At 35.1% G+C, this 18280-nt stretch overlaps 1 protein-coding gene across 2 annotated transcripts in view; it reads right to left on the bottom strand.

Moving 5' to 3' along the window:
* Window positions 1–10234, bottom strand: part of LOC124634391 (peroxidase-like) — a 79437-nt gene extending 69203 nt beyond the window's left edge. For both annotated transcript variants that reach the window (XM_047169959.1, XM_047169960.1), the window contains exon 1: window positions 10097–10234. The gene's annotated coding sequence lies outside the window, so the exon portion shown is untranslated. The remainder of the gene's footprint in view (window positions 1–10096) is intronic.
* Window positions 10235–18280: the final 8046 nt, after the last annotated feature.

Here is an 18280-nt window from a genome sequence, read left to right as displayed (position 1 = left end):
AGTCGCTAAGTTACTGAGAATTAATGATCGAGGTAAATTTTGTTAAATCAGCTGTCGATTTGAAAAGCCAGCCCATAATTTAGAGTCGTGCCATTAATTTTCACTCTTCCTTTTGGGAAATCAATATTTAAAATATTCCTTTAAAAGCCGAGTATAAAAATGAGATTCTATATTTTATGTACACCCAAATTTTTTATGCAACTTCAGACCACTAGTATTTGACTCCGCTTTAGGAAGCCAGACTCGTGTAATACTATGAAAATCAAATTGCTCAAAGCGAAACATAAGGAAAATTCATCTATTTCAAATGAAAGATTCATTAGAGAAATACTCTTCAGAAATAAAGTAAATCGTTGATCACTTGATAGTTGCGCAAGAATAACTTATTGCAGTACGGACCTTACTTAGTAAGTACCTTTTTCTAAGCATTACAGAGTTAAATACTGTTTCCTTAAAAACATCAAGAGATAGTTGGAACGGAAATCATAAAGTATCCTGGTGCGTAATACAATTTGTATGCACATATTGCAAGACCCGACTTTCCTCGAGTTACGAGTATTGCACAACTGATTGCAATTGCCGTTAGAAAAAGTTATTGTTGCTTACAATAATAGGCCAATATTTTATTCTCTCTTTATTATTATTACTCAATTAAGTATATTAATTTCCAAAAATATTTGTTTGAGAAAGCAATTTGAACACGCCTTAATGACATAGGTGACCATTTTCGCAATTACAACACGTATGTTAGTGGCAGTTATTATTTTTGGATTAATTGGGGACTGTTAACAGGCCTACTCGATTGTAGATTGTTTCCAAGGGCAAACAAAAGTGCGACTATCACAACACGTGACTGAAGTCTGAACATGTGGTTTCAAGGTAATGTGCGGTCAAAGAAAGGTACGCATGTGACTAAGAGCCCTCGCATATACGCCGTATATTTGCCTCAGGTCAGTTTAATGACGCAAAAAACCGGTTACCTATGTAGCATTGCGTTGATTTTAAATGCTCAATCTTGATGTAATCTTCGCATGATTAATTGTGATTGACAGCCAATTTGTTGGTAGGCACGAAGTGTGTTATTAGTTTTGTGTGTCTAGTTAGAGATACGCGTGAAAAAGGAAAGGTAGGCATTCGATTAAGATCAATATTCAATTATTGATATGATGTGTCAGATAATAACATTTCATAATTATTTCAGTTAATATTAAAATCTAAATAATAAAAAGCTAAATTCGTAAAAAACTAGGTAGGTGCTTACCAGCAGTGGTACATACGTTTGAGTAATCAATATCCCTAATGAACGAATGTTTAAATAGACTGTACTTTCAGATTATGATTAACTCTGTTCTTGATTGAGCTTTTCAATTTAAATAGTGCTCATTTCGTGTTGAAAATGTCAGTGTGCTCACTGGTTACGAAATCTTTGTGTCGGTTTGAGTGTGAATTCCTTAAATGAAAATAAATTTCAAAATTCTCGTGTACTTACACATATTATTTTGTGGTGCCAAAAAATGCATTATAAGGGTCTATCTTGCACCTAGCGAAGTAAATGTATCTTTTTCAAAGAACTAACAGGCTGTCTATTTGGGCAGTTATAGTTCGGCCATTCAGAGAATGCGTTCCTGACACGTCGCGATTGAACTGACGACGTAACTTTGCAATGGCGTTGCAGTTACGATAAAAATATTTTTGCTGGTTGTTTACCGTTTTAACAATTGAGGAGCATTAAAACAACATTATTATATCAATAATCAATGAATGTTATTACGTCGTCAGTTCAATCGCGACGTGTCAGGAACGCATTCTCTGAATGGCCGAACTATAGTCAAAATATTTCCTTTTGCAGATTAAAAACAACAAAAAGTAAAATAAACTAAACTTACTTTCCTAAACTCGTTAACCGCCCGTTAACGAGTTTACATAGGAAGGGATCAAGCTAAAACTTTGTCTCACTTATTTATCTTCAAATAAATTGTAATTAACAGGTCTCTCAAGTTTTCTTAGCGATTAAAACATCACACAGTAAATAAAAGATAATAAGCGAACGATTAGGAATTTATGTTTCTATTACATTCAAATTACATTAGTTTACTCGGTTTAAGAGAAGAATTCTCACACTTGGTAAAAAATCTCTAAAGTAACCGTTTTCCAAAAGCTAATTTCTGTGTCCGTCAAGGTGGCTGGTCATGATCCGTTATTTTACTTAGTATACAAAAGTAATATAGGTATTATTTCTCTTTTCATCTCCATCTAATGTAAGAAGAGGCAAAACGAACCAACACATTGACTTTTTACCTCATATTACTTAGTAATGATGGAACGGAAACTGTAGTCTATAAGTACCTTATATTGCGCGTACTCAAGTTAATCGAAACATTGCATAACTGACCGCATTGTAGCACAAAGCTGGTTCACATAAGGTCTGTGCCTATTTAATGGTAATAAAAGTAAATAAAAGCAATCAATAGCACTACAATATTAATATTAAACTCATTTCAGGTTTTGCTCGATTTCATTTTAAAGAGGTTGTTTTTTTTTTGTTCAATATATTGGTCAGTTCGAGTATACGTCACGTACAGTTTTGTTGCATACTTGCAATAGTGGATTTCTATGGGTTCATAAAATGTAGGTACCTCTTATGTCACCTCTGAGGCCTGATTCTTTCTAAATTAAAGATACCTAAGTTAAAATGCTGTTATTTCAACGACTTTACGGTGAAAACCTTTGGAGAATCTTACCTAAATTATTCCCGGACAGGTGTGTGTTTTTATGAGAATCTGCACGATGAGTGAGGAATTCAATAAATAAAACTGTACCGTAAGTCATCATCATCCTCCTGCCCTTATCCCAATTTCATTTGGGGTCGGCGCAGCATGTTTTCTTCTTCCATACTCCTCTATCTCCCGTCATCTCACAAGTAACATTCTTTCTTACCATATCTACTTTCACACAATCCATCCATCGTTTTTTTGGTCTTCCTCTTCCACTATATCCGTCCACGTTCATACTCATCACCTTCCTCACAACATGACTCTCATTCCTCCGCATCACATGCCCATACCACGACAGCCGGTTTCCACGCAGTTTTTCTGATACCGGCGCCACTTTCAAACTTCCTCTTATATACTCATTCCTCACTCTATCCATTCGCGTAACTCCACACATACCTCTTAACATTCTCATCTCTGCCGCATGCAATTGTCTTTCATTCGTCGCTTTTGTGGGCCAGCACTCTGATCCATACAAGACAGCAGGTCTGACCATACTCTTGTAAATTTTCCCCTTAAGTTTAAGGGGAATACGAGGGTCACAAGTTGTTCCCGTTACCTGCCGCCATTTCATCCATCCTGCGTTAATTCTGTGCGTAACTGTCCGATCTATTTCGCCATCGCCCTGAATAAGCGAACCGAGGTACCGGAAATCGGAGCAGACTGGAAGAAGTGCGTTATCAAGCGCTATGGCTTCAGGACTGGAGAGGCCGCCGAAATCGCAGAACATGTATTCGGTCTTGGTTCTGCTGATTTTTAAGCCAACATTCTCCAGTCTCTGTTGCCAACTCCCCAATCTGCTCTGGATCTCAGGTCCGTCTTCACTAACCAGGACGATGTCGTCGGCAAACAGCATGCACCAGGGTGCCTCCTCCTGTATGTCCGCCGTCAATGCGTCCATAATAAGCAGGAAGAGGTAAGGACTTAAAGCAGACCCTTGGTGCAGGCCCACAGCCACACTGAACTGGTCAGTATTGCCGGCCGACGATCGGACATACGTACAGGACTGCCTGTACATCGCACGAACTAACTCCACATACTTCCCAGGCACACCTTTCTCTTTCATGGCCCACCACAACACTTCCCGAGGCACCCTATCATACGCTTTCTCAAGGTCAATGAAGTAAGTATGTAAGTAAAATTACTTTAATTAGGTACGTGGTTATAACATATTTTGTACTCATATAAAATCTCATTACCTAGCCCCAAAATAATGAATTTCGTATCGTTTGTTTCAGCGTAAAAAATACTAAAGAAATGAGGAAACATCGTTTTGCTAACGAGAGTCGATTTCACCAATCCGTCGGGAAGAAATATGCCTAATAATAATTATGTTTTTGTCATGTCTGCGACAAAAACCTTGGCCCGCTACAAGAATTGTTGACTTCTGAAAGCGAATTGCAAAACTGTTGTGTTATTAATTTGATTGTTATTAATATCTTACTTGCACATGACACGAGTCACTTACTAAATGAAATAAGTATAGGAAACCTACAATTTTAATTTTTTTTTTCATTTTCTACTAATAGAAATACGTTTTTTGACTGTAGCAGACCTACAGTGAAACTGGGTACTTATAAAGTAAATCAAAGTTACCTATAGACTTTAATAAATCGATTACATGAACGATACTTAGCGGTCAAATAACAATAAATGTGGTTTAAATCTTCTAGCCTGGAGCCATATAAAACAATAACTTTTGGGTTTATTGTCCATAAACAGTTTAAGCTTTAAAACAATACCCACGAGCCTCATAGAATCTTGTGTTATGATTGCTTTTATATGGTTTAAATTCTATAATCTTTGTTTACATTTAATTCAAAGCCATTTGTAATCGATCGATCATAATCGATTAACTGCGGATAACATTGACCGATCCATCCGTTGTTTGACGCAAGAGATTGTTTGACATAATTTGTACGAAGCTAATGTGGAATTCCAATCTTTAATCGAAAAAGAACGAATGGATCGTTTATTGTCATTTGCAGTTAGTACCTACTAAACTTCAACTCCAAAAAATGTAGCAACTTCTTTCCCAAAAAAAAATAATTATGACAAATGTGTAATTTGAAAAAATGACTTTCGCAAACGCATACGAACGATAAAAATGATGATACAACGCATTAAGATACTTTTAATAAATAGAGGCACTTATTTTTGGCAAAACGCTCTTGTAAATTTAAGTAATCAGTGTAGATGTTGTTCCATTCAATTAATCTTCATATGTTTTGATCTAGAAAGATAATGTTATACAAATTGCTTTAAAAATTACTCAAGTGATTGTGAAAGATTAAACAAATAGACGCAATGAATGATTGATTGAAGCTGTCTATTGCGTTCAGTCGTTAGCGCACTTGAACTCTCATCTGCCTAGCCTTTTCCTAATTATTTTGGGGTCGGCTTCCAGTCTAACTGGATGCAGCTGAGTACCATTTTTTTTATAAGGAGCGACTGCCTTTCTGACCTCCTCACCTCAGTTGCACGGGCAATAACAACGACTTAGTTAAATTTATTCTTATTTGGATACTCTAAGAAGGTTCAAACTAAATTATCATTGCTTTTACCATTAACTGTTTCAATTCGCTCATCAACATAGACGTAGGTAAGGCAAAAAAGATTACTTTTATTTATTGTACTAAGTATTGTCATTATTTTCTTTGTTATTTTTTCGGTCCAACGGATTTCCGTGAACGCCTACTGTAAATCATGATAGAATATGTGACCATAAGCTTAACTGCCAACCATATCTCAACCGATAAACGTACTTAGATAAATATTTATCGTTTCATAAATAACCCACAAAATATTGTTAAAGGTACCATCGCATTTATAAGACCTAATGGTGTGTTAAGGAAGTTATAGGAATCCATATAATGTTAAGATTATTTTGAAGAAATAACTTTGAAATGGAACCTTACACCCATACATTTTCAACGCTTCAGACGTGATTTTATATTTTGAATCCCTACTAATATTATAAATGCGAAAGTAACTCTGTCTGTCTGTCTGTTACGCTTTCACGTCTAAACCACTGAACTGATTTTAATGAAATTTAGTACAGAGATAGAGTTGGCCTTGAGGAAGAACAAAGAATAGTTTTTATCCTGGACTTTCGAAAAAGTCCCTTGAAAACGCGATATAACCGAACTGGACGCGGGCGAAGCCGCGGACGGAAGCTAGTACTGAATAAAAAGGGGCTGTTTTAATTTGAAAAAAAAAAACCTTTCAATTTATAGCCAGTTAGATAAAGCTCAGAGGTCTTCTTTTTTTCTTTTTGCTTTAGTAACCTCTTTTTCCACTATCACTAGTGTCCACATATTCATTAGGTTACACAAAAATCTTTAAAGAGTCATGAACTCTCATTTCCTTAAAATATATACAAAAACACACAATCCACAAAAGATTTTTATTAAGAACACAAGATACCTAATCATGTCTTGTGTTCAATGGCGCACGTCACCGCTAAAACAGCTGCTCTGAATCCGACATTCACATTATAATTTCCTTTTTTCTTTGACGAAAAAAACCAACGAGTTATGCACGAATACATTCAATATCACTTATGCTTGAGTTTGTACTAATTTATGCATCAATCTGGAACCGGTGAAATAAGAGAAACAAATCGAATTATAGTTAGGTAATTCGATTTGTTTTTGCATTAATTTATTTTTACATTATTAACCGACCTCCCAAAATGGCGGAGGTTTACTTAATAATCAATTACTAAAGTATATCCATCCTCCGAGCCTTTTTCCCAACTATGTTGGGGTCGGCTTCCAGTCTAACCGGATTTAGCTGAGTACCAGTGCTTTACAAGAAGCGATTGCCCTGCCTGACCTCCTCAACCCAGTTACTATAACTAAAGTATATAAATATTTATTTTATCACACATTCTTTTTAAGCTTATTGCAGACGATCTCTAAGAAAGTCGTCAAGGACTTAGGATAAAAAAATTGAACCGCACCAAAAATAAAAAATACCTACGTAATTACACATAGGTGATACACATATATATTTGCTCAATGTACATGTACAGTCAACCGCAAATGTCCACGTAATTACAATCGCGTGCATTTAATCCGGGTCAGTCACCAAAAACTTAATAGGTTTCTCCAAAAACTATTGCACCACATATTATGAGGTAATTCCACTTTACGTTATAATTGCAATTTAAAGTGATGAATTGGGTAAACCACATTTTTAACTTACCGGGAAATATAACATTATATCCTAAGTTATGTTGGTAAAACGACAGCAGAAAGTTATATTCAATGTCATGTTTTGCACTTCTGTTAAAGAAACTCCACGGAGTGAGTGCAAAAGTTCTTACAAATATTCACACAATTTGCATGAATAATAATTTTACTGCCTGTCAGTCTAATATAATTAATTAGAGTTCTCTAACTCGATCGGGACAAAAATCGTGGGAGATTTTAGATGTGCATGTTGCATTGTGTATTAAACAATATTTATCAATAAACTTATTCACAGAAAGTAATAAAAACAACACGAAATGGTTGATATTTTATCCCTAGTTTCATATCTATAATATAAAAATGAATCGCAAAATGTGTTGGTAAGCGCATAACTCAACAACGCCTGGACCAATTTGGCTAATTCTTTTTTTGTTGTGTTTGTTATTGTCAGGAGAAGGTTCTTATGAAAAAAAAATAGGGTAAAGTAGAGAAGTCAGTTGATGGGAGCGAAGCCGCGGGCAAAAGCTAGTTATTAATAAACTTGACTGCTTCGTAGAAGTGTATCATGTTACGTGTTTTTTTGTACATACATTAATATGCTTATGCTATTCGTCATAATAAGCTTCAAATTCTTGCACTTTTGTGACCAAATCAAGTTATTTTGTTGTTTCTGAAGGCATTTTCACATGATTCTTTTTAATTAATTCTCCATTTTTTAAACCTGTCTGTTAACTTAGTAAATTACAGGTGTATATTATTTACATATCACCTGTACATAAAACATTTATACAAAAAATATTTTAGTGTAAATATAACTTACAAAAATCCTTACGAATTTGAAACACATCCATCACCGGCGTCTTGGAGCGTGAAAAAAGTTGAAAGTTAAGGAAATAAAATGTAAGAGAAATTATTTTTCGTACAAATAAATGAACACGAGTTATTATTCTATTTGTATGTGGCTTCAGTAAATAGACTTGCTCTCAAAGTAAGATCAAAATACAAAGAAATAAGGAAATATATCTAACCAAACATCACGTTGCTTTGATGTCATTTCATAATGTTATTGTGCATTTATAAGTAATAAAAAAACAAATAAATTAATGTATAGGCTAGGATAATGTTCCCATTAATATTTAACACACTAAAATTTATTAAGTAGTAAAGTTAAGCTATATAACTTCATGAAAATTTATAGCTATTCAATATTTTACATCGCTACGCAACTGCAATTTACAACGCATAAGAATATGAAATGGGTTAGATAATCTGTAGTTACTATGTACGTCATTTCCTAATTTAAAATCACTTTCATAGCTCACCGTTAAGTTCTAAGCACGAACTTATGAAGATTCATCTTTATGTAACTTACTCGTACATAATCAGCACTTTATGATAATAACAAAATTGCATGTTAGGATATTTTAAAAGATTACGACAATAAATATTCAGAATATTTTTATAATACCTACGTTTTGGTTTATAGACTCATTTAAATACTCAAATTTAATGCTCGTTCTTAATTTTAATTATCTATGACATAAACACTTATACGTATTGAATAAATCAATTGATAAATCACTAAAGAATAGATAACATAATTTATTGCGCCTGTGTTTAGGCTATGCGTTTCATACCAGTATAACTTATATTTTATCACACACTACATTGGCGTCGGTACAGTTTAAAAAGATAATTAGATTACGAAAACTTTTCCTTTTTAAATAGTGACCCAAATATTGTTTGTGATTCCCATCACACTTTTGAAGACTCAATTAAATTAAATACTTACATAGGAAGAAAAAAAAATATGTTTTACTGCTTGTCACAAAACGACAAAATAAGTTAATACTAAAACAACTGCAATAAACAGACGTAAATAATCGATTACATTAATACACATTGTGTCTAAATCGATAATGAAAATCGAATCCGTGAAAAACTAAATAGGTAGTTAGATCTCACGTCTTTCACAACACTGCTGTACCTCGTTGTTTTTAACCGTAACCGTGTCGAGGAAAAACGTGCGACAGTGAAAAATAATAAGTCATTGTGGCCGCCAATAATAGAAGTACCTATCTACCTTAATGACATTGTCTCATAAAGTGAACGAACCGAATATTTACTACGATCAATTTAATTGTTAGGTGCTACCACCATATCTTAGGTTTTAAAACTTTATTGTGAAATGTTAACTGGGTTCAAGTAATGTGAACATAATTATGTCATAATATGTATGGTATTATCAGTTGTTTATAGTTCCATCATTGGTCTTAAAGTTAAGGTTTTTTTTTTTAATAGAGAGCTACTACAGATTCTTAAGAGTAATTATTATGGAGAAGGAAAACTTCATGTCTTACTAAGACTACCACAACACACTACAATCTACAATACTCTATTTTAATAAAGTTTCTGATCTACATATTTTATTACTGTTAAAGTTGCAAGCGACTAGAATAAAGGCATACGTATGTCGTATGAAATCTATGCATGGTAAACCAATCCTTACAACATGACATTGTGTAATCCGCTAATTATGGTGTTACAATTGTATTACAGGTTTGATTTGGGTATCATTATAGAAAGTGGACCAAATATTACGAAGTTTGTAAAGTGCCGTATAATTACACTTTTAAAGTAAATAATACGTAACAAACTGAATGAAGGATGTAAAAATTAAATACTATGAAACGATAAAACGTTACAGCATCTAAGCTAACAATTGTTACTATTTCCCAGCAACCTAAATATTTTATCAATCAGAGATAATAAGGCATAGTAATTTCTAACATAGTGCAACGTACGCGGTATTTAGTTATTTTCCCACACTGAGATAAATATCTTAAACCCCTCTGTTAACGAATTAATTATAGCGTGCAATATTTACGTGTAAGCGATAGCTTCTTATTTCTCACTTATTGTTTTGTGGCTGATTAAATTAAATGGGCTTATTAAGATTAATTAAAGGCGTGAAGCCCATAAAGGTTCGTAACGCGTGATTTACGCAACTGCGTACATGCCATGAGAATTACGAAATTATTTTTATATCAAAAATAAATTTAATTATAAATTACTTACATAAAAAAATATTCGTATTTAAAATTATATGACTTTATCCTAAAAGCTCACCTGTTTACATAAACCAATGTTATCTGGTAATCACTCCACTTTTCACATACAATTAAAAAGTAACAGCTTTCCGAACGTTAACAGTTTCGCGCGTGCTCTCGCGCAGGCAGTCAGCAGTGCTACCAATGTGCGCCTACCTCAAACAACTAAGCCGCGGGAAGGGCGAACTTGGAAATATATACAGCCAACAAGCGGGGATACAATAAAATCTTATTGTATTTTCCTTCTCAGTTTTTGGAAATTAAATGCATAAAAAAATATGTATTCTAGTCGTATCATTCCAATTAGTAAAGCTCTTAAAATCATTATAAAACGGAAAGTTTATATGATTGTTAAACTGACAAAGGAAAGTCAAATATGATTGAGCATATAATATTTTAAAAAAAAGTACGCAATAATTATGAAAAAAGGTTAAAAACGCTAAACCCTATAAAAAGCAAAAAATAACTTTTAACACTACGTAAACTAAATTTTTTCGTGTCGGGGGACCGCTCTAATTCATTACTTTAGATACGTGTTTTTTTTTTTAACGAATGTTGTAATTAGGTAGGTATCATTTGATTTATGTAAGTATTTATGAAGGTAAAAAGCGGTCCCCCGACACGTCAAAATTTAGTTTACGTAGTGTTAAAAGTTATTTTTTGCTTTTTATAGGGTTTAGCGTTTTTAACCTTTTGTCATAATTATTGCGTACTTTTTTGGGTCGGGGGTTTTTTTAAATTTATAATTTAATTTTATTTCATGCTTTTTAGAGGAGCTCCTTAATTTCTCCTTCTTTCATTTAATTTATTTTATCTTAAGATGGGGTCGCTATATGCGATCTCGGCCAAAGGAAGCTGTTTAACAATCCTCATGACAAACTGGCTCTGGGAGAATTGCACAGATTGAGAAACATTTGGACATTCTAGATTTTCAGCAAAAATATAAATCGGTTTATCCGTTTCATTCCGGCATTTCAGGGTTTCATCCGCCACATCCCATTTCCAGCATCAGGTTCTCGTCAATCAGAAACATGAAGAGAACTTGTCAAGACAAATTCAACGAGCCCAAACTCGATGGGTTTACTAAAAGGCAGTTCAGGGTTACGTCTCCTACCTTCGTGCCCTAACAGCAGACCAGCTCAGTGGTTCCAAAAGACATTAGTGTTTCAAATTTCAGATCCCACATATACTAGCAAGTAAACTGATCGTGTAACATTCCTATCACATCTAGCAAACGAGCTGATGACCTTGAAGACCTGAACCAATTTCCACCAAACATAGCTAAGAACACTCCCGACTGACATACCTTTTAAACAAAAAAAAACGCATTACAATCGGATCATCCGTTTGGGAGCTACGATGCCACATACACACACACACACACACACACACACACACACAGACATGTCAAACTTATAACACCCCGTCGTTTTTGCGTCGGGGGTTAAAAACGATCAAAATAAAAACATATTCAAACACGTACGCCATTTCCTTAAATAACGAATGATAAATTAATTTGGTTGGTGTAAAACTTCTGTCTAGGTCATGAACTTGGCAACACACTCAACTGCATAATACCTACAACGCAATTACTAAATAATGCCCCCAACCACCATTAATAGATATAAGAATACATTTTACATAAAGTTTTCAATAGCACACACATACCAGGATGTCTCAAATACAAAAACAATATCCGAATCAAATCTTGATGATATCCTAACCTATGGACTTAAAGAATTGGGGCGGAATGCAATCATCCTGTGTCTTAGAAACTGGTCCTCAGCAATAGAGGATAGAAGTACTGATAAAAATATCCACTTCTCACATCCCACGAGACACCGCTGCCCTCTATTGTCAGTTCTTCTATCTATACTATTACACTAAAATTACAAATCTGAAGCATTCGTTAATTTGCTTAGGACCTACTGGTCCGATTTAAACGTGTATTTTAGAGTTATATAGCCATTTATCAAGGGAGGCTATAGGTTTTTTATCCAGCGGCTTGAATTAATTCCTATGGGACTCGGGTGAAACGTCTGGAGGAACCTAGTCTTTCAATATAATCGCCTATTTTGTTTCTTCTGGGGCAAGGTCGATATTACTCGAAATAGCCAAATAACATCTTAAATAATCGATGAACAATCAAATCGAATAAAACAAGAACGGATTCCGGTATATAAACAAATGATTAACATCTCATTAAGAAAGCTTGTTTCTACGAAATTGCTCATCGAATTATGAATAATCGGAATCCCCCATCTTATAGCTCCGTTGTTTCCGAGGATTGTTTAGAGTATGTGCACACTGCAAACTAAGCAGTCGGCCAACATTTAGTTACGTTTTTTTTAAGGAAAGGGTGCATCCAATCATAGTTTTAATTCGTCTCATTCCGGCCAAGTACCTGAACATTTGTATTTTGCGTAAGTACCGCCCGATCAAACTATCGGCCAACTAAAAAGTCTGTAGTGTGCAACACTATAATGACACCTCAACGTAATCTCGAGAAAGAGGCTATATAAATAATGCAACAATATCTCGAAGTCACATTTATTATGTAATGACAGTTATAATGGTATAATAGCTCATTAACTTGTTCTGCTGTTTTAGATAAGGATATGTTGGTGAATTTCTGCGTAAAATGAGAATTACGACGTTCTTTGAGCATCGTAGTGCCAAGCTTCCACAAAGCGGTGAATTCGCTGACTTTAACATGTAGTTGTAATAAACATCTCGACGATGGCAAAAAAGACTGCTAAAACATGAATAAATAAAAAAACATGAATAGAAATAAATGCTATTCTATTAAAAATGTATTCTATGTAAAAATAAATAACAAATTCTCTTAAACTTGTCATCTTTCATGCAAAACTGTTTCATATAATGTCCATTATCATTACAAAGTTCTGGGCCATAAAATGTTATAAAATTCACATTTGGTTGAACTTCTCACAGAGAGGGATTAGTGAGTGTTCATTAATCAATCTTGATAGTAATAAAGAAAGTATTCATGCAACGTAAATTATCCGAACTCTACTCAATGTCCCTACAAGACTAAATTTATGTAAAATAAATTGAGTAGTGTAAAATGTCCCATATTCAGAAGCATTATTAATGTATTCTCTTCCAGACCTCGGGACTATAGAGTCCCGGATTTTTGGGAGGCGAACGTGGGGCCGAAGCCAACACGCTGAAGCCCTTTTGAGACAACTTTAATGAAATGGTGACACAAAACCGACGATTATCCCTGTATACACTATAGAAATGTACCCAAGGACAATCCCCGGTTCTGTGCTAAACTATTGCTAACTATGGATGAAAACTACTTAGGCTATTGTGATGGGATGCTAATGGACTAGGAATGGGGAAACTACGGGAACTGTGGCACCTGCCGATGACAATGTATTAAATACATGTTAAAATGGCAGGTGGAGACTCGCCAACTCACTTACTGGGCCCCCGGGAATCAGTCACTGAAAAGCAACGAGAGGGCAACAGGGACATGAGCGGCTGAGAAGGGTGAGGATACCTCGGCGGACTTTAAACGCAGATCACGCGCTCCCTGTGGGTCCAGCATCACCGGCCCACTCGCCACTTACCACGAGGCACCTACCCTCCGAGCAGGACTAACCTTGCTCTAGAGACTCCACTCTGACCGGCCGATGAAATGCCTGGCAACCAAGAGGCGGGAGACCTATCCCCCGTCATGCTTCACTCCGGCAAGCCGGAGGTGGGGGACAGTATACTCTCCCTGGAGCACTCGGATATATTATTAATATTCCGCGAGCTTTGTTAATACTGGTATTTCTCAAGTTCTTTGAGTTTATTCAGACTTACTTACAGCAAAATCATCTTGTTTAGAACCACCCTCATTTGAACTCTAGAAAATATTTTCAGCATAACATAGAACATTGTTAGACAGTCTTTCTTGTTGACACAGGTGCATCTGAATACACTTTATAGTTGCATCCAAACAAAAACATTATTTTTTAAATCTATCATCTCTCACCGTAAATACTTTTAGCGCTTTCTTTCACATCAAAATTATCGTAAAATTTCGATGGAAGTGAATTGATATTTACTAATGGATTTGAAATCCCCCGTTTTGTAGCTTGCTTAACAAAAATTCATCGTCAATTTTGCAAATGAAGAAGTTTGTTTAGGAAATCATAAGCCAAATGCTAAGTCCCCAAAGAGCTACTAGCTGTTTTACTGAATAGAACTTGAAGTTGTAGAGTATCTGACTGCAACACGCGCGTCTGAAATACAAAGTCCATGAAACAGGTCGCTGGATAATTAGCACAGACGTTGTACAAATTCCTTACACACACACAGCAGTGGCGTAGCGTGGGTATCTGCCGCCCGGGGCAGTTGTCGATTTTGCCGCCCCTTCCAGCGTATTTTTTTTAACAAGTGTTACTGGCCGTTTGTCATTTTTAACCGACTTCAAAAAAGGGGTAGTTTTTTTCCCGCTGTGGGTTAGCAGCGATGAGGGAGTGTCAGACTCTTACTGACTAAAAACCGTCGTGTTCCGTCGAAGGCCTTTTATGTTCCAGAGACGCGGTAACTTTTTCAAACAACCCGCAGCCCTGGCAGAAGGGGGAGGTTCTCAAGTAGACTTTTCTTTTATATCTTTGTTACTTGATTTCTTGAAGGTTTTAAAATTCTTTTAGGTACGCAGGCTAGTGAAGTAGGTGCCTATAAGTATATATGAAATTGAAATAATTAAAAAAGCGGGGCTACTTTAAACTGTTTAACAAATTAATTTAAATTACGGGATTAACCGGGTTTACCTAAATTAGCACTCTGCTAAACGCATGTCGGCAGTTGTGTAGGTAAGCAAATGCAAATAAAGAAAAACTTGCCTATGTAGTTTCCAAATGCGCGAGCGAAGCGAGCGCGAAATTTTTATCGGACTTAAACCAAATATTACGTAAAATTTAGCCCAAACGTACTTTACTTTTTGTTTGTTGATAGATTTAAAAATAAGGGCATAGCGTTTTTGAATACGCGAGCGAAGCGAGCGCGAAATTTTTATCGGACTTAAAAAAACATTACGTAAAATTTTGCCCAAACGTACTTAACGTTTTGTTTGTTGACAAATGCAATAACAAGAGCCATAATATAGTTTCCGAATACGCGAGCGAAGCGAGCGCGAAATTTTTATCGGACTTTAACCAAATATTACGTAAAATTTAGCCCAAACATACTTAACATACTTAACTTTTTTTAGTTTTTGACAAATGCAAAATCAAGCGCATAGAGTTTCTGAATACGCGAGCGAAGCGAGCGCGAAAATTTAATTATTTTTTATTTAAGACTAGTTGCGAACAATTTTTTTTAAACTGGGTAAATTTTGCCGCCCCCTAAAAGCTGCCGCCCGGGGAATTTGCCCCCCCTGCCCCCCCCACGCTACGCCACTGACACACAGTGACTGCAAATTGTTAAGGTTCAGCGTTCATACAACTTACGTTCATAAATCTCAATGTTTTGATGAGTTTCTTCAACATACTTTTGGGCATTCATGTGAATGTGGAAATGAATATGAAAGATGAACGATTTTTTTTTCACTTTCTGAATAACTTTCCGACTTATCTTATTCATTCAGTTCAATAAATCCACTGTTAATTGATTAATTTGTGAGTTGTCAACTTGTTTATATGTCTATCTGGCTTATTTCCATTTCTTTTTGGGTAATCTTTCAGTGTAATCGAATGCAGCTCGATACTCAGCTACCTGTACATGGAAAACCTAACTGTTGATCTAGTCCACCCAGTTGCCTGGGCAGCCTTATCCCTTGATAAGACTGTCTTAGCATGTCTTTTTAACAAAGTATGTCATATTCTCTATCAAAAACGTTAACTTTAGCCAAATATCCTGTCTATCTGCATTATTAAATTGTGTTCTTGCCAGTGCGTATTTCTTACCTGTAGGTAGGTTAATGATCATTCCTGCTAAAGGGTCTCATTATCCCTCGTATATGAACGTCAATCTATAGCTAAAACATTAAATAACAGGGTTCAGGGGTTCTATGTATCATATCTGATCGTTCGCAATCAGGTCCTATGACCCAATTTTAACATATTTTTCCTACCACCATAAATATATTCTTAAGGGGAAAATTAGTAATTTTATTTGTTTCGTAAAATATAAAAACGCCATGTATTTTTTGCATGGCCAAATTGATATAATCGATTGAATTTTCCTTTTTAAATTGAGTCGAAATTAAAGATGCAGGATGCGGCAATATATTTATACCAAAGCCATATGAAATGAATGTAAATGATAAATATGACATAATTTTTAATTTTGTTCACTAACTTATTGCAAAATAAGCCGAATTACTGTTGTGTTTTTGTTTCTTTATACTTTTTAGACCCAAGACAGCTCTCAACATCAAACAACTATTTCGTTTGTAATCCTGTATACTGTAACGTCTAATAAAGTATATAAAACAAGGAGTTACGATTCCATCCTAACATAAACGAAACAGAGCTACTTTATATTTTCGTTTTTATATTTATAATATAACATCAATGATTCCACAGAAAAGCGTATCTTAGTTAGGGCGATTTTTTTTCACGGGTGTTTCTTGAAACCGCGTAACTAGTTTACCTTTTCTTAACAGCCCATTTAGGAACAGTAAATTGACTTTGAGTTCTAATTAGCGTTTCTCATAAAATTCTTTTTGTTGTCTCTTCAAACATTAAGTTATTTTCTCAGTACAAATTATTTGGTATTTAGAGTGAAGGGATGTAATTACGTCTATGGCTTATTTTATCTTTGTAGTGCATATGTTTGATTTATATCTGTATTGCTAAAGGCAGGAAATAGCGTTCTTTATAGTCGTAAATAGTTATGTTTTACGCGACAAGAATTATTTAGTGCATGTACATCTAATGTGTAGCATCGACTTTTCAATCACTAAAGTGGACCATATTAAATCTAATAAATTAAAAATACTTATTTCATGATTGGAAATGTTTTAAAATGTTCCCAACATTTTATAGCCTATCTATTCTTTGCATGTTCTTATTCTCTCGGTAGACGTGTAAGCAATAGTGGAGGCAATATAGCATGCAAGCAATATCTATGCTGTCTGCTATGGTAAACAGCTCCACATGAAATAGATTCGTATTGACTCGACGACTGCAAGGCTCTTACCATCTTTAACGAAGACTACAGAGCATAAAATAGTGTATGAAGGTACTGAACCTATAAGTTCTGTAACTCAACATTCCAAATTCGAATTTTGCATAAAACATAGACACCAATTTAATCTGACAGCTTGTTATTGCTAACGCAGATGCTATAAACTAAAACTTAGCGAAGTTAGTGAAGTTAAGTGAATTGCCAACAAAACCTTTCACGGTCGAAAGCATTTGTTTCAACGAACAAAAGCTGGCGTTCCGAGAAATGTATCCAGCCACTTTCCTTCGAACAAATTGCAAGGAAATGTGTTGCTAAGGTGCGTCGGAAGATCTACGGCTTTCGTAAGCTGTCGTGACAAAACTTATGAGTGGTTTCGACAATTTCTGGAGATATATGTATCTATGTAAGTGATGTATGTAAGCATGATGGGGTATTATTTTGTCTCTCAATTTCGAATTCGTAGGACACCATTTTCCTTGTGAAATATTATGTGCCTTGAAAATAAGTCAGGTACATTTTTGTCGCCTCCTTCATATTCAGGTACAGTCAGGCAGAAAAACGATAGAAGTTCTCTATACGTAATTTTTAAAGGTATTCAAGGCAGCTGAAAAGGGTCTGAGTAATACAAGTTTAGAAAAATGGTAAAGCAAATTCCGTGGAAGTAACAAACTTTACGTTAATACCTAATACTGAGAATCTCGCCCGCTAGCTGCCGATTTGGAAATTGGGTTTTATCGTTTTCACATTTCTAGATGATTACGTTCTGGTTACGGGCGTAAAATTACCATATTTAGTAGGCTGGATCGTGAACTTCCTGTAGGTAATATTTCGGGCTCTGTTTGTGAATAAATCGACACTCGGAAAGATTGAAATCCTACTAGAGTATAACACTTAAGAAATAATAATAATAAAAGATAACGATTATTATAACAATATTTATATAACAATTATACACCTCTAGAATATAGTAAAAAAATGCATACAGGGGACCAACATTTTTGAGATTTATATATGTACATCATGATAGGTGCCGCAAAAAATATGTGCGGTA

This window comes from Helicoverpa zea, chromosome 11 (assembly GCF_022581195.2).
Source record: "Helicoverpa zea isolate HzStark_Cry1AcR chromosome 11, ilHelZeax1.1, whole genome shotgun sequence".
Taxonomy (NCBI): domain Eukaryota; kingdom Metazoa; phylum Arthropoda; class Insecta; order Lepidoptera; family Noctuidae; genus Helicoverpa; species Helicoverpa zea.
This window is presented reverse-complemented; position numbering and strand designations above follow the sequence as displayed.